Genomic DNA, 14,676 nt, shown 5'->3' with positions numbered 1-14,676 from the left:
CAGCCATGTGTTTTTATTTTAAGTCATATACAACCTCTAAAGCTGAGAGATCAGATCAGTAATGGAAGACTTACAAGTTGTCACTCAGCTTGCCTACAAGTAGATATGACTGGGTAGAATATTTAATACGAAAAGAAGAAAAGATCCTCTCCAGCTCAAATGATATTGAATGCTTTATTGGATATACATATAACACCAACGCGTTTCGGACCCCACTGGGTCCTTAGTCATGGTTTTCTGCAATATGTTCTGCTGTATGCATAACATCCAAAATGCAAGCAGATGGAGTAATTACTCTCTTAACATCCTGTACGAAGTGTGTAGTAGGCGCCTAATAACTGGACTGAGGAGGTTCCCAAACATCTCTCCTGACATCAAATTTCAATGTGCCCGATTCTTTGTTCCTGGAGAAGGTTTTGTATTTAGATGTTCGCTTTGGGCAGGTTTAGTATATGTCATGCTCTGCCCCTGCAGAGCTTGCACTAGAAATAATGCTGAGGAAGCGCCGAAAAGTAGGCGTGAAACAGTTGTCATCATCAGTGGAGGGTGTTTGGTGTCCTCCGCCTCCTCGGACCATGCTGTGAGAATATCCATTGCAAAATAAAGGAACGTTTCTTTCTGCTATATTAGTGACTGCATCCAGATTTATTTTCTTCTTGAATGCTGAATGAACAATATCTACATGCCTTTCTTCTGGTACATTGCACCACCATAAGCGAATTGTTTATTGAGCTCACGTGTGTAGGCTATAAGTGGCTGAAAAAAGAGTTGCACAGTGCCGATCCCTATATTCTATTGCTGACTGAGAAATAATGTTGAACTTTAGACTTTTACTCTAAGACTACTTTATCCATGGCTTTAGTGAAAACTTATTTTTTGTGTAGAGTTCCTTCAAGGTGGCTTTTGTTATTAGTAAAGAGAAGGCATACACAACAACCAGCAAATCTAGACTTTTTTTGTATCAATAGTATTTATTGATCACTTGCATCATCACTTTACAGATCAAGGCAATATGTAGATGGCAGAGTTTTTATAACGTCATATGTATGGTATGTCCCAACAATGGTCTACAAAGAATCTCCATTCCAGTTTTAGGCTAGGTTCAGACTATGTAACTGTGCGGCTGTATTTGCGGCTGTAATTGTGCGGCGGTATTTTTGGTGGTTCATGCGTACGCTGGAAAGTATACGATATATGGCTGCACAGTGCACACTGTGTATGAATCTACGGCCCTATCGTAAACGGACCCGTAAAGAATGAACAAGACCATTGTTTGCGGCTGGAAATGCGGCCGTGGATTGACAGGCGGTCCGTACGGAGTACTTCAAAAATAGCCGGCAATGATGCCGAATGCCAATGCCTCTAATAGTTAATATATTAAATTAATAAAACACATTTTCTTTGTAATAAAGTCCCTTTCGTTGTTCAATAATTTAATTCTAACGATTCCATCATTTTGCAATTAAATATACTGTTAAAATAAATAAATATATATATAAATAAATGTATATTTATATATATATTTATTTTTTGACAGTATATTTAATTGCACAATAATGGATTCGTTAGAATTAAATTACTGAACAACGAAACTGATTTTATTTCAACGAAAATGTGTTTTATTAATTAAATATTAATTAGTACAGGAAGCTCCATAAGCCGTTAATTCATATTGCCGGCAAAAGAGCTTTCTGTACTAATCATCACTTTACTTTAATTAAAACATCAAATGTTTCTTCTAATTATGTTATCACAATAGCATTATTAGAAGAAACATTTAGAATTATATGTGCGCTCAGCTAATTGGCTGATCGGCTGAGCGCACATATAATTAGCGGGTCCGCAGCACAGTGACTTCATTGTGCTGCGGACCAGCGAAGAGACAACATCGGGGTGAGTATAGAGCTCTCCCCACCCCCTCCCCAGCACTGCACCCCTCCCAGCAAGGAAGGGGGGTCACTTAACCCCTTCCTTGCTGGGATGGGTGCAGTCTGACATCAGTCTGGCCCCAAGGGGTTAAAGGGGACGCAATACATCCTCCCTTAACCCCTTGGGGGCCAGACTGTAAGCAGCGATCTGTAAAGATGCTGCATACTGTAAGGAGCACAACACCGCTCACTGTGCTCCTGTTTGTGTGTTTTTTGTGTGTTTCTCCCTTTTTGTTTTTCAGATATCGGTATCCTGGGGATTACGTCGGATTCCGTGGACTACGTCGATGACCAGCGGTTGTTTGTTGTTTTTTTTAATAAAATGGTCAATGAGGGGTGTGGGGGTGTTTTTATTTGAATAAAAAATTTTTTTAACTTGTGTCTTGTCTTTATTTCTTTACTTTATAGACTTAGTAGTGGAAGCCGTCTAATAGACGGAATCCATTACTAAGTCGGGGCCTAGTGTTAGCCGGTATAAAATGGCTAACACTAACCCCCTATTATTACCCCAGTACCCAATGCCACCAGGGGTACTGGGAAGAGCCGGGTGCCAGTGGTCCCGGAGCGTCAAAATTGGCGCTCCTGGACCGGGCGGCAGCAGGCTGGTAAGATTTAGGCTGGGGAGGGCCTAAACCAATGGCTCTTCCCACCCTGGTGTTACCAGGCTGCTGTCATTTGGTTTTTAACCCGGCTGGTTATAAAAATAGGGGGGACCCTATGTGGTTTTTTTTAATTATTTATTTATTTAAAAAAAATACCGCATAGGGTCCCCCCTATTTTTATAACCAGCCGGGTTAAAAACGAAACGACAGCAGCCTGGTAACACCAGGGTGGGAAGAGCCATTGGTTTAGGCCCTCCCCAGCCTAAATCTTACCAGCCTGCTGCCCTCCGGTCCAGGAGCGCCAATTTTGACGCTCCGGGACCACTGGCACCCGGCTCTTCCCAGTACCCCTGGTGGCATTGGGTACTGGGGTAATAATAGGGGGTTAGTGTTAGCCATTTTATACCGTCTAACACTAGGCCCCGACTTAGTAATGGATTCATTGACCATTTTATTAAAAAAAAAAAACAAACAACCGCTGGTCATCGACGTAGTCCACGTAATCCGACGTAATCCCCAGGATACCGATATCTGAAAAACAAAAAGGGGGAAACACACAAAAAACACACAAATAGGAGCACAACACCCATCATTGTGAGCAGTGTTGTGCTCCTTACAGTATGCAGCATCTTTACAGATCGCTGCTTACAGTCTGGCCCCCAAGGGGTTAAGGGAGGATGTATTGCATCCCCCTTAACCCCTTGGGGGCCAGACTGATGTCAGACTGCACCCATCCCAGCAAGGAAGGGGTTAAGTGACCCCCCTTCCTTGCTGGGAGGGGTGCAGTGCTGAGGAGGGGGTGGGGAGAGCTCTATACTCACCCCGATGTGTCCTCAGCACAATGAAGTCACTGTGCTGCAGACCCGCTAATTATATGTGTGCTGAGCCGATCAGCCAATCAGCTGAGCGCACATATAATTCTAAATGTTTCTTCTAATAATGCTATTGTGATAACATAATTAGAAGAAACATTTGATGTTTTAATTAAAGTAAAGTGATGATTAGTACAGAATGGTCTATTGCCGGCAATATGAATTAACGGCTTACTAGAGCTTCCTGTACTAATTAATATTTAATTAATAAAACACATTTTCATTTAAATAAAATCAGTTTTGTTGTTCAATAATTTAATTCTAACGAATCCATCATTGTGCAATTAAATATACTGTCAAAAAATAAATATATATATAAATATACATTTATTTATATATATATTTATTTTAACAGTATATTTAATTGCACAATGATGGATTCGTTAGAATTAAATTATTGAACAACGAAAGGGACTTTATTACAAAGAAAATGTGTTTTATTGTGTTTCAATAGATTAACCATAAGAGGCATCGGCATTACTGCAGAGGATCGCAAACCCCGGTAATAGCGATTCATGTAAACTGTGTTCCCTGCTTTCCCAGATGCATCCAGAGGTGTTTGCATCACTTTCTTAAGATTTTATTTGTTATTTTTAGTTGAACCAGATTTCCAAGTAAATGACCGTATGTTTTCAGCCGCATGTCTATTTTTTCCCACGGCCGGAGTTTCATCCGCACATTTACAGCCGCATAAAAAATACAGCCGCACACATACATAGTGTGAACATAGCCTTACTTAGGTGATTTAGTCCTTAGTATAGCTGGTATATTTTGTCCCTTATAACATATTCTTTATATGTGATACAAAAAGCAGACAGTCATTGCTAGTAGGCAGCACTTTTGTTAAGTAGGCATACATTTATTATATTTATACATTCTATGGCCAGTTTCCAATATTCTAGATGGAAGCATATAGGGAGGCAAAATGGCCACCCATTTGGATATATATGGAATTAAATTTAAAAAAAACTATTATGCTTTAAGGAATTTTGTTTCTGAATTATTTTATTACATGTGAGTCCTATAGGATATCACTTTATATGACAATTTTGTCCTCACCTGAATATGGTGTTTGCCCCAGAGTGAAGATCTCATACAGAAAAATCCCAAAGGATCACACACAGGTTTTTGTCGATATTTCTCCATACTCAATACATTCTTGTGAAGGCCATTTCAACAGATAATTATCCTGAGTTTCTATAAAAGTTAGAGAATTCTGTGGGGCAATGAAAAAAGATCTGCATCAAAATATTCAACAAGCCCAAAGATCATTACTTTCTGGATAGATTGCTTTCATAGCTCCAGACTCTCTGTACCATGGCTGGATGCAGCCCCTCCTAGAGGGAGCTCACGATTTATAGCTGTATACAGACAGATCTATGGACCATGAGACAAGAAAATTAAAGCTATCAGGAAAATGGTACATCCAATCCTCAGGCATCAGGACAACAATACATGTAATGTTTAGGTCTTGGAACAGTAACACATGAAAAGGAACAACATATACAGTAGATGCTCAAGCCAATGACCACTGGAAACTATAGCTCTTGGGATGACACATGGAAACTTGATGTTTTTATTTACATAAGCCAATCAGCGCCGGTGAGGGGATCCCGATGTGGTAATTTTTTTGAAACGCCGTCCCCGCACATGGAAGGCGATGGGCCCTTCAGTTGGTCACACTGGAAGGCGATGGGCCCGTCCCCAGTACATAGCCAGGCCGGCACATGGCAAAAGAAAGGCACTGAGCATGGGGACTGGATGACGTTTCAAAAAAAGGGCCACAGCACCGGAACCCTGATGTACCTGATGGTACATTTGCTTTAAGGTCTTAGGCCAACAACACATGGAAACTTGAGGTCTCAAGATAATGTCACCTGAAAACTTAAGGTATTGGGACAAATACACATGGAGATCTGGGGTCTTAAGGCAATAATACATGACAAATTTAGGACCAGAACACATGGAAACTTGAGGTCTCAAGATAATGTCACCTGAAAACTTAAGGTATTGGGACAAATACACATGGAGATCTGGGGTCTTAAGGCAATAATACATGACAAATTTAGGACCAGAACACATGGAAACTTGAGGTCTCAGGGCAGTGTGTGAATAGCGGCTGTTATTTGCATTGATTTTGAGGCAGCACATTTTTATGACAAGAACAGGCGTTGTTTTAATCAGCAACAACGCCCATTCTTAACGTTGTGTGAACATAGCCTAAAGCTGTGTTCACATACTATATTAACTGTAATTTTGTGGCAAAAATAAGGCCGTATTTTCAATATAGTTATGCGCTACATTGAAGACGATGAGAAATTGGCCAGCAGTGCTCACATCATATAAAATGAGCATGAACGTGCTCATTATTTTCCCCTTGCTTTTGCAAAATACGGAAAAAATATTTTTTTACCTGTTCACACAATGTTTTATTTTCACTCAGCACTGGCCCAGGCTTAGGCACCAGACGAAAGCCCCCTCTGTGACGCAGCTTCATTAGAATCAATGGAGCCGTGTCATAGATGGGCGGGGGTTTCCTCCACTGGGGGCGAGCCGGCCTACCTCCAGTGCTTCAGCCCGCGCTGGTGCTCAGTAATAGACCGGCGCCGTGTGCGGGAACAAAAGGGAAAAAATAGACCGTGGCACCGGCTTCCTCACACCGATGCTGTTCTATTTATGTGCAACACTAAGGGTACAAACCCACTTGACGTATTTGCTGCGTGAATCAGTGTTAAAAATAAGCAGGCAAAACGCAGGTTGGCTTTATACGATTGTTCTACGTTAAAATACGCAATTGCGTATTTTTGAAGCGTGAAGCTTGTTGTTAGCAAAGCATCAGTTGTTAACAACCTGTGTGAAAAACGCATGTAGCTTCACGCTTCAAAAATACGCAATTGCGTATTTTAACAACTGATGCTTTGCTAACAACAAGCTTCACGCTTCAAAAATACGCAGAAATTTTAACGCAGAACAATCGTATAAAGCCAACCTGCAATTTGCCTGCTTATTTTTAAGACTGATTCACGCAGCAAATACGTCAAGTGGGTTTGTACCCTAAAGTGAATAAACCTAATGGTACATTCGCTCTAAGCTTTATTTTTTGTATTCACTCCCCATTGCATGTAATGTAAAATTACCAGTTGATATATACATTGCTGTTCATAAGGAAAAGAAAGCATAGCATGCCATGCTCTTTTATCCCACAAGAAACATCTACACAGACCTTAATAAGGCAAGACACATTGAATAGTGTGCACTTTGATGCACCATGTTTTACCAATTCTTTTCTATAGGTCCATTCAGCAATAGGTTTCAACATATTTTTCATGCATTTAAATGTATATGTTTAATGGATGGCAAAAATGGGATGTGAGTGAGCTTTTCCATGATATCCATTATATAACCATATAGGACTAATGGTGAACTATGGTTAGTCACTTGATGTATGTGAGGGCGGTGACATGACTGATGCCATGTATAGTCCTAGTCAGTAACGGCCTTATTACACTAAACGATTAGTGGCAGTTCAGAATCGTTATCGTTTATTGTAATAGCACTGCTCAGTGTCGGACTGGCCCACCAGAAGACCGCAGGATCCTCTGGTGGGCCCCAAGCTTTAGAATCAGCACAAACAATGACTAACATGTTTCTCACTGGTTCTCACTCATTGTCAGGCCACCAGGATCATTTCCGCTGGTGGGCCCCAGATACCCCAGTCCGACCCTGGCACTGCTCCTACACTACACCACTGGTATCACTGTAGGGTGAGGATACATGTATATTAGGACACTGCATGATTTTCTTGTCTACAATAGACACCATAAAAAGTGACAACATCTCTAAGTACAGGACTAATAAACATACGCTAAAAGTAATTGAGATAAATGCTGCCCAATCACAGGGCAGCTTGTACTGCTGCAGCACAATTAGCTGCACTGTGATTGGCTGCTATAGGCAGCTAATCACAGTGCAGCTTTAACTGCTGGAGCACTATAAGCTGCACTGTGATTGGTTGCTAACTGGTTGCTATGGGCAGTTGTTAGCTCATCACCACACAGCACAGCCAAGCCCCTTGGAAACAACATACCATGGAGCCTGACAGCCAGACTACGGTAGGTATACATTTTACCATGAGTAATTTCCCTTTACCACTGGGTCCTGTTAGTATCCTGCAGGGGGTGGGAGTCATTACTGTAACATTATATCATGCTTGTTTTGGATGCTTCCTATACTGACTCTGAAGTGGCTGAGGACACAAGGATGGCAAGGACCCTACTTACCATTGTCGTGAAGTGAGAAATAGGAGGTGCCTGGATTTAAGCACAGGACACAGGACACATAGCTAAGTGAGACCTCCTGTATTTGCTGCATTGATACACTGGGGGAGATTTATCGAACAAGGTATAAAGTGAAACTGGCTAAGTTGCCCCTAGAAACCAATCAGATTCCATCTTTTATTCCTCATAAAATCTTTGGAAAATGAAAGGAGGAATCTGATTGGTTGCTAGGGGCAACTGAGCCAGTTTCACATTACACCATGTTTGATAAATCTCCCCCTCTGTGTGCACAGTGAAAGCCATTGCCCATTGGTCTCGATTAGTTTCAATGGGTATTGGTTTTCATGTGTAGGAGTCATGTGAGCATAATTATCTACAACCTGTCATGACACAACTTAATTGCCTTTTACATGGTTCAAAATCATCCAGGATAGTCGCTAGAAACGCTTCTGTGGCGATAATCGGCCTGTGTAAAAGTGATAGTGATTAGCCAAAGACCGAGCAAACGCCCGATTATCAGATGATCGTCTGTTCAGAACGTGCTTAAAAAATGTGTCTTTATCGGCCGCACATCTTCCTGTGTAAACAGGGGTTTATGTTGCCAATAAAGGGAAACTGACAGCACAGATATGTACAGTATATATCCATGCTGTCATTTCCATATCACAAGCAGTGTATACTTACATCTCTGCTTCTTGTGTTTCGGCATCTGGCTTTTCCAAACCCCCTGGCCACCAGCTGTACCTTCAGGCCGCCACCTCCGCCACCTGGAGGAGGCAGGGCCTGAAGACACAGCTGGTGATCGGAGTATTGGAAAAGCCAGATCATAAGCAGCAGGGTATACACTGCCTGTCAGCTAGAAACTGACAACACAGATATATATATATATATATATATATATATATATATATATATATATATATATATGTATGTGTGTGTGTGTGTGTGTGTGTGTGTGTGTGTGTGTATATATATATATATATATATATATATATATATATATATACTGTATATATATAATAACTTTGATAAAGGTGATTACATATGAAGATAGCAGGTAAAGGTTTGAACAATGTTGTTAACTTATTGTGAAAAGTAAATGTGCTATTTAACCCCTTAGCGACCCATGACGTATCTGATACGTCATGGTGCCACTCGGGGTGTTCAGAGCGGGGTCCCGCCGGGACCCCGCTCTGAACGGCGCTGATCCCGGCTGACACGTGCAGCCGGGCAGTGCCTCTGTTAGCCGGCGCGGGTCCCGTTGCCGCGCCGGCTAATTAAGCCTCTAAGTGCAGCTGTCAAACCTGACAGCTGCACTTAGATGCTGTGTTCACACTGCCCTGGTGTCTAGTGGGACGGATCTCCCCCCCGCAATGCGATCGCGGGGGGGAGATCCGTTCTTCTGCCCGTGCCGGGCCTCAGCGTCGGAATGACGCTGATCCCGACTCGGCAATAGATTGCTATGGCCTGCAGCAGGCTATAGTAATCTATGACCGATCTAATCGATCTTTGCTGTGTATATACACAGCATTGATCTCTATGAGAGATCAGTGCTATGTATATACAAGCCCCCCAGGGGGGCTTCTAGTTACAGTAAAAAAAAAAGTAAAAAAGTGTTTTTATTAATAAAAAATCCCCTCCCCTAATAAAAGTCCAAATCACCCCAGGCCCTCATGCGGCAACCAATGGCGTATGGCCAATAATTCTGGTAACAGCACATGACTACCAGGGAAGAAATTGGAGCGTGGTTTCAGCCAAATGCATTTCTCTACATGCAGAAACATTGTCTGAATCACGTTTTTCATGGTTTTTAACTGCTTAAAACAAATTTCCACATTGAATGACTAATAAAAGCAGTCTGTATATATTTAACAGCACCACACCAGACCTGACCAATACCACCATACCCCCTCCCCCCCCTCGAAAAGACACCAAATTTACTGGCAAGTCTGAATGGGAGGTGGGAGACTAAAAAATAAAATCCTTCTCCCTGCTCCCTGGTGCTGCCCTGGGCACCAGACCATGGGTGCCTAGTGGTAATTACGGCCATGAGTATAGGGGTGAATACAAGTTCAATAAGTGAATTGCATCTACACTTAGCTATCTCTTATATGGGTTATTATTACAAGTTGACTAAACACATTTTACCTAGTTCTAATTATTTTTATTAGTGTAATAAAATTAAAGTTCAGAAAGGGGTATAGGGGTACATGTAATTGACGTCCAGCTGTCCTTCATTGCGATAATACTATGAAACTCCACCATGTGTGAACATACTTTCAATTACACCTGTGCATTTCAGATAATGACGAGAGAAACTTTGTGAAGTCTATGCCTGTCATTACTGCACACATTACGTTCTCTCTAATTTGTTGACACGTTATGGGAACAGCCACCTAGCATTCAACGTGCAAACTGATCAACCTTGCCACAGTGACAACAAAGGCAAACCAGAAGGGTTCTGAAAGAGGAAGACAAACCCTGATCTTTCTGTCTAGCTTTTCTTTTTAATGGTCTGTCTGATCTGAGGGTAACATGTTTCTCTATACCCTATATCAAGTCATTTGACTCGAATCCCTAGTATTCTAACTGCTGATGGTGTTATAGGTCCCCTTTATTGTTTCTCCTTATCATCACCTTGTAGAGGCCGTGACTGCCACACATAACAGCTTATAAATGCTCTTTAAAAAAAAAAAAATTAAAATAAAATACAAAAAAAAAAACGTCTGCAGCTTCAACTCAACTGCCCCTTTCCTTTGAGTGGCCCCTCAATGTTCTGGAAATGGGTGGAGGACATTGTCTCCATTAGAATGGGCTCCCCTGTGATGCTGAGGCAGTTTGGACTCCACTACTAAAAGGCCTAGTGGTATGGTGATTTCCCTGAACCTAGACCGGGAGTGGACTCGCCTTAGCACCCCATGGGCAAACTGTATATTCCAGTTGACGTTTTAAATGTCTCAACAATGTTTTTGACTTGTTAAGAGTGCCAGGTGGGTCCGCTGGGCTGGGCACTGGGTGGGACAATGTTAGGAGACTGGGGTGGGCATTAGCAGCTCTTGAGCTAACTGTATGTATTCTATGCAAAGATAAAATATTAAGGGTTCTAGATAAATGATTGTCAAACTTAAATGTGCTATTAAAAAAAAAAAAAAGACGTCAGATGAGTTTTAATTAGAAAATACAGGATGGAGACAAACGTCTGCAGCTTCGGCTCGACTGCCACTTTCCTTTGAGTGGCCCCTCAATGTTCTGGAAATGGGTGGAGGACACTGTCTCCATTAGAATGGGCTCCCCTGTGATGCTGAGGCAGTTTGGACTCCACTACTAGAAGGATGGTGATTTCCCTGAACCTAGACCTGGAGTGGACTCTGTGCCTAAGTACCCCATGGGCAAACCATATATATTTAGTTAAGTTTAAATGTTAGATTTTCTAAGATGTCCCAACAATGTTTAAGACATTTTAAGGGTTCTGGGCAGACCTAGGCTGGGATCGCCACTGAGCAGGTCTTTGTTAGTGGCTGGGAAGATCAGGGAGCCTTTAAGGAGTTCTTTGTGGGTTTTTACGAAGGATAGGCAAATTAATGTTCAGAATGGGTAAAATTGGGCTAGGGAGGAGGGGCTCCCTCTTGGTGCCTTCACCTTGACGTGGTGAGGGAGCGTGCGTGCCTTGGTGATCCATTGAGCTAAGCTGGTGGGAGTAGTACTCCCGGTGGGGTCACCCGTGCCAGACAGGTCAATGGGGAGAGGCCTGACTAAGAAAGGCACCCGGATGAAACGTCTGGAAACCTTCTTCTGTACTCTGCCACAAAATCTCTATGGATAAGTTTAGTTCGGAAACGTTAGCCCCTATGGTAGACAATAAGTGTGTAAGTAATGAAGAGCCTCCGACTGATGGCGTGGATGTGAACTCATAAGCTGCGGAATATGCTTTGAAGAAAAAAAAGCTGTGAAGGGTACATTAGTGGTTGGAAAGTTGTTCCTGGGTAATAGTAACAAGACTGGACAGTGCCTCAAGGAATTCTATTAGACCAATTACCTTTTCCTCTGTAAGGCTATGTTCCCACGACCTGTATTGTCAATGACAGACTCAAATAATGATCATGATCAATAGATGGTCAATTTTTACAGGTAAATGACGGCACATTCCCGTTGTAGGAACATAGCCTAACAATGTAATTGACTGGCCAGTGATCAAATTGCCAGTTCAAGTTGGAAAAGTACAATAATTGTAGAAAAGGTTAATCTTGGAAAAAATACAAGGTGACACCAATTAATATTCAGGAGAATTTTTCTGAAACATCCAAATGTGTTGGTGATTTCCCTGAACCTAGGGTTGGGTGAGTAGGGCTGAGTCAAGGTATTTTGCTACCTTAGAAGAGTATTACATGGCCGGATGAGCAATGTAAGTGAGCATGGACTGTATATATCTCATTAGCGATGTCCATGCAGCCCTTGCTTTCACATAGGCAATAATAAAGTTCATACTTACCCTGGCTGTCCGGTGTCCTTATGTCTTTTCCCTGCGTTTCCTGCTTCCCGCAACCACCTCTGACACGTCTATCTCCATGTCTTCAGTGACAGGTAGCTGAGCCGTTGTCACTTCAGAGACCGGCTCAGAAGTTCTAGTGGTGTCTGCGGGCACAGGACAGAAGCAAGGACACCGAAAAGCTCGGAGAGGTATTTGTAAGGGGTCAGGTATGTATGGACTTTGTTATTTTCTTTACACAGTCGTCAGCTGTCGGACGTGCATCACTATTTCATGTAGCGATACGCAATCAGCAGCTGATGATTTTAGGTCAGGACTAGGGATGGTCTGAACCTGCCGAGGTTCGGGTTCGTATGAACCCGAACGCTCGGCAGCAGATTCCCGCTGTCTGCCTGCTCTGTGGAGCGGGCGGATACAGCGGGAGTAACGCCTGGAAAACTGGGATACAGCCTATGGCTATGGCTGTATCCCAGTTTTCCAGGTGGTCCTCCCGCTGGATCCGCCCGCTACACGGAGCGGGCAGACAGCGGGAATCATTACCGAGGGTTCGGGTTCGTACGAACCCAAACCGAACTCGGTTCGGACCATCCCTAGTCAGGACATAAAGACTTTATGTTGGTTGTCATCAGCCGATCATTTTCTTTATAACACTCATCGATAACTATGATTACTATGACAGCGTACAGGAAATTAGGCACTGTATAATCACAACAGCAGTCATTCCACTCCCTGACCTCGGTATAGACCTCTTTCTTATTAAAATCACTGAGTCAGGGGTCTGATCGTGAGAATGAGCTGTCAGCGTTCTGACAGCTCATTCACTCTATAATACATTCCATTACGGTACCTGAAAAAGTTAAAACACACACACAAATACATACATACATACATAAATAAATAAAGAAATAAATTAAATAAATAAATAAATATACATATTCCTTATCCCCCTTTATAAATGATCCCCTATAAATGAGATACATATATTTGGTATTGCTGCCTCTATAATGACTCCGTCTATTAACCTATTACATTAACGCCGCAAAAAAAAAAAATATCAAAATGACAGTTTTTTGTTAACTCACCCTCTAAGGATGGCTTCACACTATGTATATTTGAGGCTGTATTTGGTCCTCATGTCAGGTCCTCATAGCAACCAAAACTAGGAGTGGATTGAAAACACAGAAAGGCTCTGTCCACACAATGTTGAAATTGAGTGGATGGCCGCCATATAACGGTAAATAACTTCCATTATTTCAATACAACAGCCGTTGTTTTAAAATAACAGCACATATTTGCCATTAAATGACGGCCATCCACTCAATTTCAACATTGTGTGAACAGAGCCTTTCTGTGTTTTTAATCCACTCCTTGTTTTGGTTGCTATACAGCCTCAAATATACGTAGTGTGAACATAGCCTAAAAAATATAGATAAAAGCTATAAAAATGTCACATGTACTCAAAAGGTGTACCTCTAAAAAGTCAGATTATGCCGCAAGAAAAAAAATTCCTCACATAACTCCATTGGCGAAAAAATAAAAATATTACTGCTCTTACAATATGCAAGACACAAACTGTATTTATAGTATAAATTCCATAAACTATAACAAAAGCTATATAAAATGGATGTTGCTGTAATCATACCGACCTGACAAATAATGATAATATGTCATATGTGATGTATAGTAAACGTACAAAACGGCGTACAAAAAATGGTGAAAAACAGCTGCTTAAAGGACAAGTGCCATGAAACACTTTTTTCCAGTAATTGAAGCACATTACAAAGTTATATAACTTTGTAATATGCTGCAATCACCTATCTGCCTCCCTTCCCTGCCTTTTCCCCCCTCCACCCCCCACCAGGAAGTGCACTAAACTCACACAGACCTGATTACTGTCGTCACTGTCACCAAGCTCTTCTATCAGCTCCTTCTCCTGTTACACTAGCCTCCCCCCTCCCCTGCCTTGTCAGATGACAGGCTTGCTCAGCTCCCATTGGCTGAACAACTGCAAGCCATCACTTGTCACATCTCACTTGCTTATCTTCCCTCAGACTGACTCCGGCACATAGGCAGCTCCCCCCTCCCCTCATACCCTCTCTCCTGCTGCGTGGACTCAGTGAAGGAGTCATGTCACTAGAGAAGATAAGCTGAGCAAGCAGAGTCACCTGACAAGGAGGGGAGGGGGGAGGCTGGTGTAACAGGAGCTAGAGCAGCCCTCCTGCTCATTAAACCACCTCATTAAAAATTGAATAAAAAATTATTAGGGTGTCACTTGTCCCCCAGAATGGTACTGATGGAAACGTCAACTTGTCTTGCACAAATATTTTGGCACCGCAAGGCCTCTGTGACACAGTATAATGGCTAAAAAAAAAAAAATGTAATAAAAAAAGGCCCCAAAATTTACCAGGTCTCTGTCATGTCTGAGGCCTGTGGTTGAGTCAGGTGACGCACTGTGGCCACATATGGGGGATTTCTAGAAACATTGGAAACAGGGGAATAAATAGTGTTATT

The 14,676-nt window shown here is 42.1% G+C and overlaps 1 long non-coding RNA gene across 1 annotated transcript in view; it reads left to right on the top strand.

Moving 5' to 3' along the window:
* The first annotated feature begins 7,432 nt into the window (after window positions 1-7,432).
* The window catches only part of LOC138773116 (uncharacterized), a 201,354-nt gene continuing 194,110 nt past the window's right edge, over window positions 7,433-14,676 (top strand). Inside the window, exon 1 of the long non-coding RNA XR_011359876.1 lies at window positions 7,433-7,514. This is a non-coding gene — a long non-coding RNA (uncharacterized lncRNA). The remainder of the gene's footprint in view (window positions 7,515-14,676) is intronic.

The sequence above is a fragment of the Dendropsophus ebraccatus genome, chromosome 14 (genome assembly GCF_027789765.1).
Source record: "Dendropsophus ebraccatus isolate aDenEbr1 chromosome 14, aDenEbr1.pat, whole genome shotgun sequence".
NCBI classification, from domain to species: Eukaryota; Metazoa; Chordata; class Amphibia; order Anura; family Hylidae; genus Dendropsophus; species Dendropsophus ebraccatus.
Note: the sequence above shows the minus strand (reverse complement) of the source record. Positions and strands in the feature narration are given on the sequence as shown.